Raw genomic sequence first — 13,492 nt, forward strand, 5'->3', positions numbered from 1 at the left:
AACACATTTATTTGGGCATAAGCTTTCGTGGGTGGGTAGTGTAGACATACCCTTAGAGTGTCACACCCTTTGTAGGTTATGTTGCTCCAATATCATTTTCAAAAAGGTTTTTGGGCACTTAGAAATGTAAATATTATTCACTGTCAAAATCTCATTGACAGGGGGGCAGGGCCATGAACCCACCTCATCTAACAGGCTAGCACCCTAATGTTGTTATAGCCAGTCCCCAGCCTCTAACTGTGTGTTTGCCCCACTACAGCTCACCTCCCTGCCCTGCCACAGGCACCCTAAATGTGCTAGGCTATCTATCCTCTCAACTACAGTGTGTGCGCATGCACAAGTATCCTACATATTTAATGTAATGGAAACCAAGGTGATGCAAATTAGGATTTGATGCAGAGCTGGGGGCATGTGTGGGAATCCTGCAGATTAGAGATGAGCTGGACAGGACTGGAATGCCAGGGGATCCAGGAACAGAAATAGAAATGCCAGGAGGGTTGCTACAGATCAGAAATGAAGTGCGCTGTCTATTTGGGGAGTGGGTGGATTTTCAAAATGTTCTTTTCTGTCTTTAGCAACTGTTTTTTTTGTTTTTGTTTGTTTCAATCTGAATTCAGTTACAAACACAGAGGCTTCTCTTTGCTTTATTTTTAAACAGGAAATTAAGTCGGTACACGGGTCCATAGATTTTAAGGCCAGAAGAGGTCATGATTATCATGTCCTGCATGCCACAGATCAGAATATTCCAATCATTCCTGCAGCGAAGGGAATTATTCGTTCCTATGGGAGGGCCTGTTTCGTAACCTGTGGCTGTGATAGCAGTTTCAGTATAAAACATGTTTATTCTGTCCATATTCTTTCGCTGTTTTCCCATGGTAATAAGGTGCATCCAATCAAGATGTGTCTGTCCTGGTCTACAAGGTCTGGGCAGAGGGAATGCAGGCTATAGAGAGAGAGGTGGATATGTAGGTCTGACATTAGTAGAATTAATAGTAATATTTGACTGATACTAATATAGTCACTGGAACAACAGTTTTGAATGTCAAATGTATCTTCTGTGCAGTTTTGCAGTTACAAATGAAATAATTAGTTTCTGTCTCTGTATGTTCCCTCTTAGGGAATTCTCTGCTGGTAATTTCTTTAATTCCCCTATGAGGAACAAGGCAATGCACTTGGGCGATTATGCGTGCTGGTTCAAAATAATCACCCTGGCTCTGGCAACAAAACAAAAATGAAAATTCCAGGGAGGTTACACTTCCAGGTTCCTCCATCTCAGGACCTTAGGCGATCAATTTAGTGTAATTGACCCATCTCTCCAGAAACGGTATTAGCTTCTGACCATTTTAATAAGCTCCCTGTGGGCATGATTAGAAAGTTTGTGCCTGCCAAACTGAGACTGCGTAACTTGGCAAGCAAGTTTGGAAGTGTGGTTAAAGTGGGTCCAGTGTGCATCATTAAAATCTGACTGTGTTTCAAAGACATTGCAAACATTCATTGAAATTAGCAGGGTGGAAACTGCATTGTTGCAGAAGACCCTCCCTTGCTTCCCAGGACACCCTCAGCAGTGAGATATCTTCCAGGACGAACCCAGCCTGTGGAAAATGTGGGGACAATGATGAGTATAGGGGTCCCCTGAAGCTGTGGGCTCTCCCCAAGACACAGGACCCCAGAGGACAGTACGGCCCTGGAACAATCAGGTCCCCCTACCCCTGTGGTTACTCACCATTTTGGGGCTTTTGTGGGTTATGTGCGCTCGCCTTGGGACAGACAGTTTGTGCTATTGTGTACACCGTGCTTCTCTTTAAGTTCGGCCAAATCATTGCTCCGTCTGGTGTGAACAATGCTGCCTCTGTAAAATGTTGCATTTTGGCTTTACAGATGCAAACTTGAGATCCCAGCCGTCCTTGTTATCAACGGCCGAAAGGCTGCACAGCCTCAGGGAGGGCCGTAAAGAAGCCAGGAGGACCTTCTGCATGAAGTCATGCAGCAGTCCCTTGCTGAAAATCAAAAAGCGAAGGAGTGGTGGGGAGCGAAAGGAGGGTCCGCCAGCAAAATGCTTCTCGACGGCAAGAAACCACGGAGCGGCTCCTAAGCATTATGGAGCACCAAGCAAACTCGATGCAGGCGCTTATAGCACTGCAGACGGAGCAGATCCTCGCCCGCCCCCCCCTGCAGCCCTTGTCCCAAAACTCTTTCCCTTGCACCCCCATGTCACTGCCAACCCACTTTCCCCAACATCCGGTTTCTTATCACCACCAGCTGCCTCCAACACCTTTAGCTTTACCGACCAGCCCTGCAAACTACAACCCTTACCCACTGCACTCAACCCCCATCACCAGGCATTTTAGCCAGCCTGAAGTGCAGCACTCATTGCACGGCACTCCAAACAGGAAGGCTGAATACGATAACAGGACATACGCAAATCTGTGATTGTTCCATTCCCCACCCCACCCCCTTCCTTCCTCCCACACAGCAGAGATGTGTCGTGCCATGTGTGTTTCTCCAGCAGTTGTGTTTCTTTTCAATAAATGAATTTTTTGGTTTGGGAAACATTCTTTATTGTATTAAGTAAAAGATACCGTAGCCCAGGAAAGCAACAGACACTGCAAGTCAGTGCATCATACGTAGCAAACACAGATGCCTACAGCATTGGAACCACTGCACTTCACTCCTGTGCAGGGCACCAAACATTACTGGTGGCTTTCAGCATCAAATTGCTCCCTCAAGGCATCCCCAATCCTTACAGCCCTGCGCTGGGCCCCTCTAATAGCCCTGGTCTCTGGCTGTTCAAATTCAGCCTCCAGGCGTTGAACCTCAGTAGTCCAAGCCTGAGTGAAGCTTTCACCCTTCCCTTCACAAATGTTATGGAGGGTACAGCACGAGGCTATAACCGTAGGGATGTTGTCATCGGCCAGGTCCAGCTTCCTATACAGACAGCGCCAGCGGGCCTTTAAATGGCAAAAAGCACACTAAACTGTCATTCTGCACTGACTCAGCCTGTTGTTGAACCGCTCCTTGCTGCTGTCAAGGCTCCCCCTGTATGGTTTCATGAGCCATGGCATTGAAGGGTAGGCGGGGTCTCTAAGGATCACAATGGGCATTTTGACTTCTCCTATGGAGATCTTCTGGTCCGGGAAGAAAGTCCCGGCTTGCAGCTTCCTGAAAAGGCATGTGTTCCGAAAGATGTGTGCGTCATGCACCTTTCCAGACCAGCCTGCATTAATGTCTGTGAAATGCCCACAGTGATCCACAAGCACCTGGAGAACCATAGAGAAATACCCCTTCCGATTTATGTACTCGGAGGGTAGGTGGTCTGGTGCCAGAATGGGAATAGGCGTGCCATCTATCACCCCTCCGCAGTTAGGGAAACCCATTTGTGCAAAGCCATCTACAATGTCACACTTGTTGCCCAGAGTCACGGTTCTTCTGAGCAGGATACAATTAATGGCCGTCCACACTTGCCCATTCCAATGGTAGACTTGCCCACTCCGAACTGGTGAGCGACCGATCGGTCGCTGTCTGGAGTAGCCAGCTTCCAGACTGCAATAGCCACGCGCTTCTCCACACACAGGGCAGCTCTCAATCTCGTGTCCTTGTGCTGCAGGGTGGGGGCAAGCTCAGCGCACAGTCCCATAAAAGTGACTTTCCTCATCCGAAAGTTCTGCAGCCATTGCTCGTCATCCCAGACTTGCATGACAATGTGATCCCATCACTCAGTGCTTGTTTCCCGAGTCCCAAAGCGGCGTTCCACGGTGGTCAGCATGTCCGTGAATGCCACAAGCAATCTCTTGTCATATGCGTTATGCCAGTCGACATCATGGTCGGACTCCTCACTGTCACTTTGTAGCTTAAGGAGTAACTCGACTGCAATTCGTGACGTGCTGGCGAGACCCATCAGCATCTTCCTCAGCAGTTCGGGATCCATTCACACAGACCGAAAGGGAAGACAGAGCGTGCAGTACAAAAATCTCTGAAAGATGGCGCCAATTGTGAACAGAAGTACAGGGATTTCTAGTGTCGGACAACGACACAGTTCTCACTCTTTTGGTTGGGTACAGCAAAGTCAGATACTTTATTCTCTCTCTATCAATTGCATAGAGGTAGAGAGTGCACTAGGACACAGGGTCTCCCCCTCCTAGGCAGGTCTCTCAACAGGTAAACAATTACAGCAAGCATTTATACCTTTTGTTACAGACAATGAAAAGCAACAGCTGCATTTTGTTTATACATTGGTCATTCTGATATCTTGTTTTTCTCACTTATGTAGACTCTTAGTCTACATTCCATATTGTCTGCACATTATCTACACAAGGTCGCAACAACTTCTCACACAGTTCTTTCCCACTCGCCTCACACAATCCTCACTTCTACAAATCTCGCGTTATTAGAGTTACAGTTAGCCTGACTCTTGCTAACAAAGACTGTTTGAATTTGAAATTCCCTTCCAATTCCTGTCAGGTCTTGCTCTGCTTCCACACTAGGATGCGAAGCGATGCATCATGGGGTAGTGGGACAGGACCCAGGATGCCCCGTGCCCCCTTCCCCTTCCCATGAGCCTCAGCGCCAGAATGGGAAGAGGTGCTTTGTGGGATAGCTGCCCATGATGCACCGCTCCAAATGCCTCTGCAAGTGCCGCAAATGTGGCCATGCCACTGCGCTTGCCGCTGACAGTTTGAACACACGTCAGCACTTGCCCTGCTGCTGTCTCTGAGATCTGGTTTAACTCCCAGCACTCTACATCTGCAAGTGTAGACAGGGCCTTACGCTTAACTAAACTAGGGTTCTAAATACTTTGCTTTGCTAGAAGAGCACAAAGCGGCCAGAGCAGACTGATGAATCTGGCCCACAGTTCTCATACCATGGAGAATAAACTCAGAGGTCTGTTTGGCAAAGATAAGACTGTCTAACATCTGTCACACTGCCCAGGCTATTTCATCACTCCCAGCACTCCTGTCCTGCACACTTCCTCTTGTTTGGGTCTCGTATGGCTCACTCTGCCTGACAGAACAATTGACAATACGGTTTTATCCCCGGTTGTGGCACTAAAGCCACTGCCTAGGAGGGGGCAGTCAGAGATACACAAATAGGGGACAAGGTTTTGAGTAGACAACGTGGGTGAATTTGATTTTACAGTAAATGACATTCAAATATGTAAGAAACCTCAACATAAAAAGTGCTTTGTAGTAAAAACTGTGGGCCATAATCATTCCCAGTGTAACTCCAGATGAACCCGGCAGAGCCGCCTCTTCGATGAACTTGGCTCGATGTCAAAAATATAAAGAAATGTGCAAATGAGACTGCCATTTTGACACCACTTTTAACACCATCAATTTTGCCCTTAATAAGCACTTGAGCCATAACAAGGACTGTTCATTCGGTGAGCAAAACCACACAGGTACTGCCATCTAGGCTTAAGGTCTCATACCATGTAGGTGGGCCATACCTGACAGGGGCTTCTAGGCAGGTTTATGGCCTAATAATTTTGACATAAGCAGTAATACCTCACAGATATTACCATGTAGGTTTGTGACCCGAGAATCTTTAGGTCAGCAATAGGTCACCGGTACTTCCTGTGTAGTTGGAGTGGTGCAAGCAGCCGAAGGGGCTAGCCATCCCAAGTACATATCAATCCGAGATGCTAGGCATGTAATTATGGTGGCTAGCTCCTCATGCCACCCAAGTTACACTCTATAGACATACCTTGCAGCTGAGCAATAACACACAGGTAATGCCAATTAGGCCTACAGTCTAATAATCTTTGGTTGAATAATGCTACACAGGTATTTCCTGGCAGGTATGTGGCCTAATAATATTGAGGTGAGCAATGCCACACAGGTACGACCATGAAGGCGTAGCATATGGCGTAATAATCTTTAGATGATCAATGCCACAAAAATACTGCTATCTAGACATAAAGTTTAATAATCTTTACATTAGGACTACCACATAGATACTACCATATAGGCCTAACGCTCTATAGGTGAGAAATAACACTCAGGTAATGTCATCTAGGACTAAGTCCTAATAGTCTTTAGGTAAGCAATACCACTGTCACAATACAGAGCAACTGCACTTGTATTTCCCCCTCCCTGGTCCACCAAGGGTATCCATTCTAGGCTCCCAGCTCCTCAGCCAACACCGCTCTTGGATGGAGATCTGTATCTCTTCCCCTGCCTGACTGGGGATTTTCCAGTTCCCTGCCTACATTGTGATATCCGCAGCAAATCAGACTGCCTAAACAGGTCAGCTTCTGTTCTTTGCTTTCTCATCAAACATTATGAACAGTGTAATTGCCAGCAGTTATAAATTACTACACAGACCTTGATAAGCTGGCACATATATTCTTAAAGTGAAATTATTACAGAGAAAACATATTAAAAACAATAACAGATCCTACACACCTGCTAATAAGCTTACCAGAAATCACCTCCCAAAGCCAGCAAGGGCTCTGGTAGGAGTCAATCTTTCAAACTGCACTGAGGGTTTTTCCACGTGACTACAAGTTCGTAACAGCCTTAGCTCAGAACTCCCACCCCTGTGAATAGGTCAGTCTATCCTTTATACAGCTTGGGCCACTGATCTTGTTCCTCTGGGAACAGGTAGTCAGCAGAAAAGGCCCACTATTCAGGCCATAGCTTCAATATGCTGGATTTTTGCATAATTGGAGGTGGGAAATTTGCATTCACCTCTCCTTAGATATTTGCCATGAAATCCACTTCACATGTATTGTCCTAAAAGACCATTTTTGTCTGCCATCTTATTCAATATGGCCCTTTGATCATCCAGGCCCACATTAATGCATGAACTTTGTAGTTAATACAATGCACTCCAAAGATATTTAACCTTAATTCAGTATCCTTGGAAAACATCTGTCACAACCACACGAGGATGGCTTGAAGCCTAATCATCTTTAGATGAGTAATGCCATACAGGTACTGCCATGTAGGCATATGGCCTAATAATACTTGGGTGAGCAATACCACACAGGTATGGCTTTACAGGCTGGTGACTTAATACACTTTAGGTGAGCAATACGTCACAGGCATTGCCTGGTATTTATGAGGGGCCTAATAATTTTTAAGTGAGAAATGCTATACAAGTATTGGCATACAGGTTTGTGGCCTAGTAATCTTTAGGTCAGTTATACCTCACAGGTGCTTCCATCTAGGCTCAAGGCCTCATAATATTTAGGAGAGCCATACCACATAGATAATACATAGGCTAGTGTCCTAAGGAAAACAAATTGAAACAAAAAGTCAGGTCGGAACAGAAAATCAAAATGTTCCCAGTCCAGTGCCACCAAAACAGTTCATTTCAATTGTTTCTTTTTCTTAATGAGGTTTCCCCCCTTGCCCCCCAAAAGTCAACATGTTCCCACGGAAATGATAGTGTTGACTACATTAATTTTTTTTGGTAAAAAAACATTCTATTGGAAAATTTCCGATCCACTCTACTAATAATCCGTAGGTAAGCCATACCTCATAGATACTGCCCTACAGGCTTGTAGTCTAATAATGCGTAGATAAGCAAATATATACAAATCTGCTGGGCAGGTGTAATGAGCCATGAGGGCATCTTGATTATCCACAAAGACTCACTATGAGGTCTTCAGCACAGAAAAAACAGGTCAACATAAGAATGGCCATACTGGGTCAGACCAAAGGTCCATCTAGCCCAGTATCCTGTCTACCGACAGTGGCCAGTGCCAGGTGCCCCAGAGGGAATGAACAGAACAGGTAACCATCAAGTGATCCATCCCCTGTCGCCCATTCCCAGCTTCTGGCAAACAGAGGGCTAGGGACACCATCCCTGCCCATCCTGGCACCATTCCCGCCCATCCTCAGGTCCATACTGTCTGAGCTGAAAGAGATTCCCTTTAACTTTAATACATGGCTTGAATGCTACTGCTCCTCAAGCCTGCTACTGGAAGGTCATACATTCATGCATACATTCATGCGTGCGTGCGCACACACACACACACACACACAGACAATGTAATACATAGGCATAAGGCCTAGTAATTGTTAAGTTACCTAACACCACATAATTACTGTGTCTCTTACTCACTGATAGCATTTTGAGAGTCGACACCACTGTGAGGTAAGTGCACCTAAGGATTATAAAGCTTCAAGCCTATAGCTGGTACCTATGTGGTATTGCTCACCTAAAAATTATTAGGCCTCAGGATACACAAAAGAAATGGCACTAGTTAAGGTACCAGCAGAGGCTGTCCAGAAGGCTTTAGACCTGGTGGTCTCCAGGCTAGCAACAGTATGGATTCTCCTATATGTTTAAGACCTAGTTTTTTGACTAGTACATGACGCAGGCACAAATAACCCCGAAAGGATAATGATCTTTGGCTCAGAAGCATCACACAGGTACAGCCATGTAGGCCTCATTCCTAATATTTCTGGGGCTAGCAACCCCACAGAGAACCTGCTGGCCAGACAGACAACCTAACAATTACTGGGCTAGAGACACCTCACAAACCCTGTCCTACAGACATTAGCCTTCATCACCTTGGAGCTATTAATACCACAAAGACACTGATGGGCAGGTGTAATGAGCCTTTCCTGTGAAAGCAGGATTCACACATTCAACAAAGATGAAACTGAAGACATCAAAAAATGCTTTTAGCTAAATGAAAGTAATAAGCTTTTATAGTGGTTGGGAACAGTCACTATCAGATGCACTAATTCAGTGTATTTCACAAGCATCTGTTTTAATCTTCAAGCTACCAACATCACAAAGCCACTGCCCAGGAAGGAAAAGGTTTAATTATCTTTGAAGTAGTGACACAACATAGCAAACGTCAGGCTTTATAACCTTAAAGTTAGCAACATACCACAAGAGGGCCCTGTATACAAAATTCTTATGTCTTTAGGCTAGAAACACCACAAAGGCCTAGTAACTGTTTGGTTAGTCTCATGACCCAACACATCTTTTCTTGCATAAATTCCTGTAGAGGCTTGAGGCTAACTCTGTTGCATAGGCATAAAGTCAAATAATCTTTAGGATTAAATAATAAGGATGGTCGCATGTGATCGTCTGCCGTAATAATAATAGAGGCAAGATGGGTGAGGTAATATCTTTTCTTGGACCAACTTCTGTTGGTGAAAGAGACAAACCTCCCAGAGAGCACTTGTTCAGGTCTGGGAAAGGTACTCAGAGTGTCACAGCTAAATGCAAGGTGGAACAAATTGTTAAACATAAAGAATTAACACTTGTTGCAAGAAACCATTCAGAATGAAGTGGGGATATCCTGGGACCAACATGGGCACAACAACACTACAAATAATAATAATAATAATAATAATAATAATAATAATAATAATAATAATAATTAAAAGGCTTGATAATCTTTGGGTTAGCAATGCCACACTGGTACTGTCCAGCAGGCATCCGGGCCTAATCATCGTTGGGAAAGCAACAGAACAGAGTTCATCCTTCAGATATGAATCCAACACCACATAATCACAGTATTATACATATATAAAAATTACACTACTTAAACTAGCATCACCCCACACAGAAACTGCATTGGAGGCCTTATATTTGATAGTCTTTGAGTTAATAACATCACTGATTTTTCTGCAGGTCTTTCTAAGGGCTGGTAATCCATGGGTTAGCAATGCAACTGCTCTGTAGATATAAATCTCAATATTCTTTGGACTATCAACACCTCACAGAACCTGCTGTGTAGATATAAGGCCTAATATAATTTTGGGGTTAGCCACCTAACAGAGGGAATACCCTACAGGCATAAATCCTATGTCTTCGGACTAGCAACGGCACATTAACCTTGTAATATTTGCATAATATATACCTCATATATCATGGTCACTGCAGCTCCACCCCCTTCCATTTCACCCCAGTTACAGATGTTTTGAGGCCCTCCCTGAGCTGGGAGCTTTGGTCCAATTGTCCTCCCTCCCTGCCCATCTATCCCTCTCACATGCTGTGACTAGTTGGATCACAGAAACACCCTTGGGGCTGCCAACTGATGTGCAAAGGCTACTTTTGCCCCTGCTTTCCTGTCTGGCAGCTTGGGACTTCAGTACTCTGCCTGGTTTGAGCCACACCCCCTAGCCTGCTGCAAACCCAGACCCAGGTCTGAACCACGTCCCCTAACAGCGGTAGGCTTAATTGAATGCAGCTTAAGAAGCGTTCCTGTCTTTAACAATCTGATGCTCAACTCCCAATGGGGTCCAAACCCCAAATAAATCCGTTTTACCCTTTATAAAACTTATACAGGGTAAACTCATAAATTGTTCGCCCTCAATACGACTGCTAGAGAGATATGCACAGCGGTTTGCCACCCCACCCCCCCAGTTATTAATACATACTCTGGGTTAAAGAATAAGTAAAAAGTGATTTTGTTAAATACAGAAAGTAGGATTTAAGTGGTTCCATGTAGTAACAGACAGAACAAAGTGAATTACCAAGCAAAATAAAATAGAACACGCAAGTCTATGCCTAATACAGTAAGAAAACTGAATACAGATAAATTCTCACCCTCAGAGGTGTTTCAGTAACCTTCCTTTTACAGACTAGTCTCCTTCTGGTCTGGGTCCCGCAATCACTGACACCCCCTATGGTTACTGTCCTTTAAGAACATAACATAAGAACATAAAAACATAAGAATGGCCGTACTGGGTCAGACCAAAGGTCCATCCAGCCCAGTATCCTGTCTACCGACAGTGGCCAATGCCAGGTGCCCTAGAGTGAGTGGACCTAACAGGTAATGATCAAGTGACCTCTCTCCTGCCATCCATCACTCCCCTCTGACAAACAGAGGCTAAGGGCACCATTCCTTACCCATCCTGGTTAATAGACATTAATGGACTTCATCTCCATGAATTTATCCTGTTCTCTTTTAAACCTTGTTATAGTCCTAGCCTTCACCACCTCCTCAGGTAAGGAGTTCCACAGGTTGACTGTGCGCTGTGTGAAGAAGAACTTCCTTTTATTTCTTTTAAACCTGCTGCCCACTAATTTCATTGGGTGGCCCCTAGTTCTTCTATTATGGGAACAAGTAAATAACTTTTCCTTATTCACATCTTCCACACCACTCATAATTTTATATACTTCTATCATATTCCCCCTTAGTCTCCCCTTTTCCAAGCTAAAAAGTCCTAGCCTCTTTAATCTCTCCTCATATGGGACCCGTTCCAAACCCCTAATCATTTTAGTTGCCCTTCTCTGAACCTTTTCTAATGCCAGTATATCCTTTTTGAGATGAAGAGACCACATTTGTACACAGTATTCAAGGTTTGGGCGCACCATGGATTTGTATAAGGGCAATAAGATATTCTCTGTCTTATTCTCTGTCCCTTTTTTAATGATTCCTAACATCCTGTTTGCTTTTTTGACTGCCTCTGCACACTGCATGGACGTCTTCAGAGAACTATCCACGATGACTCCAAGATCTTTTTCCTGATTAGTTGTAGCTAAATTAGCCCCCGTCATATTGTATGTGTAGTTGGGGTTATTTTTTCCAATGTGCATCACTTTACATTTATCCACATTAAATTTAATTTACCATTTTGTTGCCCAATCATTTAGTTTTGTGAGATCTTTTTGAAGTTCTTCGCAGTCTGCTTTGGTCTTAACTATCTTGAGCAGTTTAGTATCATCTGCAAACTTTTCCACCTAACTGTTTACCCCTTCTTCCAAATCACTTATGAATAAGTTGAATAGGATTGGTCCTAGAACTGACCCTTGGGGAACACCACTAGTTACCCCTCTCCATTCCGAAAATTTACCATTTATTCCTACCCTTTGTTCCCTGTCTTTTAACCAGTTCTCAATCCATGAAAGGATCTTTCCTCTTATCCCATGGCAACTTAATTTACGTAAGAGCCTTTGGTGAGGGAACTTGTCAAAGGCTTTCTGGAAATCTAAGTACACTATGTCCACTGGATCTCCCTTGTCCACATGTTTGTTGACCCCTTCAAAGAACTCTAATAGATTAGTAAGACATGATTTCCCTTTACAGAAACCATGTTGACTTTTGCCCACCAATTTATGTTCTTCTATGTGCCTGACAATTTTATTCTTTACTATTGTTTCAACTAACTTGCCCGGTACGGATGTTAGACTTACTGGTCTGTAATTGCTGGGATCACCTCTAGAGTCCTTTTAAAATATTGGTGTTACATTAGCTATCTTCCAGTCATTGGGTACAGAAGCCAATTTAAAGGAGAGGTTACAAACCCTAGTTAATAGTTCCGCAATTTCAAATTTGAGTTCTTTCAAAACTCTTGGGTGAATCCATCTGGTCCCGGTGACTTGTTACAGTTAAGTTTATCAGTTAGTTCCAAAACCTCCTCTAGTGACACTTCAATCTGTGACAATTTCTCAGATTTGTCACCTACAAAGGACGGCTCAGGTTTGGGAATCTCCCTAATGTCCTCAGCTGTGAAGACTGAAGCAAAGAATTCATTTAGTTTCTCTGCAATGACTTTATCGTCTTTAAGTGCTCCTTTTGTATCTCGATCGTCCAGGGGCCCCACTGGTTGTTTAGCAGGCTTCCTGCTTCTGATGTACTTAAAAAAACATTTTGTTATTACCTTTGGAGTTTTTGGCTAGCTGTTCTTCAGACTCCATTTTGGCTTTTCTTATTACATTTTTACACTTAATTTGGCAGTGTTTATGCTCCTTTCTATTTACCTCACTAGGATTTGACTTCCACTTTTTAAAAGATGCCTTTTTATCTCTCACTGCTTCTTTTACATGGTTGTTAAGCCACGGTGGCTCTTTTTTAGTTCTTTGGCGTTGTTTTTTAATTTGGGGTATACATTTAAGTTGGGTCTCTATTATGGTGTCTTTGAAAAGTGTCCATGCAGCTTGCAGGGATTTCACTCTAGTTACTATACCTTTTAATTTCTGTTTAACTAACTCCCTCATTTTTGCATAGTTGCCCTTTCTAAAATTAAATGCCACCATGTTGGGCTGTTGAGGTATTCTTCCCACCACCGGGATGTTAAATGTTATTATATTATGGTCACTATTTCCAAGCGGTCCTGTTATAGTTACTTCTTGGACCAGCTCCTGCGCTCCACTCAGGACTAAATCAAGAATTGACTCTCCCCATGTGGATTCCTGTACCAGCTGCTCCATGAAGCAGTCATTTAAAGTATCGAGGAATTTTGTCTCTGCATTTCGTCCTGAGGTGACATATACCCAATCAATATGGGGATAATTGAAATCTCCCACTATTATTGAGTTCTTTATTTTGATAGCCTCTCTAATCTCCCTTAGCATTTCATTGTCAGTTTCAGTTCTAGTTCCTTTCAGCTATCCCTTGGGGGTGGAGAGGGGATCTCTTCAGCTAGCTGAAGACAAATGGAGGGGTGTCCCAGAAGTTTAAATAGACTTTCTTTTGTGGGTGGAAACCCCTCCCTCCCCACCACACTGAGGTCTTACAGTGACATGTGACCACATCACCAGTTACTAAAATCCATCTTAAAGCTGGTACTTTTCCAGACGG

The 13,492-nt window shown here is 43.9% G+C and overlaps 1 pseudogene; it reads right to left on the reverse strand.

The window, feature by feature from the left end:
- The window catches only part of LOC135877972 (up-regulator of cell proliferation-like), a 778,396-nt pseudogene that overhangs the window by 624,015 nt on the left and 140,889 nt on the right, over positions 1 to 13,492 (reverse strand).

The sequence above is a fragment of the Emys orbicularis genome, chromosome 4, assembly GCF_028017835.1.
Source record: "Emys orbicularis isolate rEmyOrb1 chromosome 4, rEmyOrb1.hap1, whole genome shotgun sequence".
Classification (NCBI taxonomy): domain Eukaryota; kingdom Metazoa; phylum Chordata; order Testudines; family Emydidae; genus Emys; species Emys orbicularis.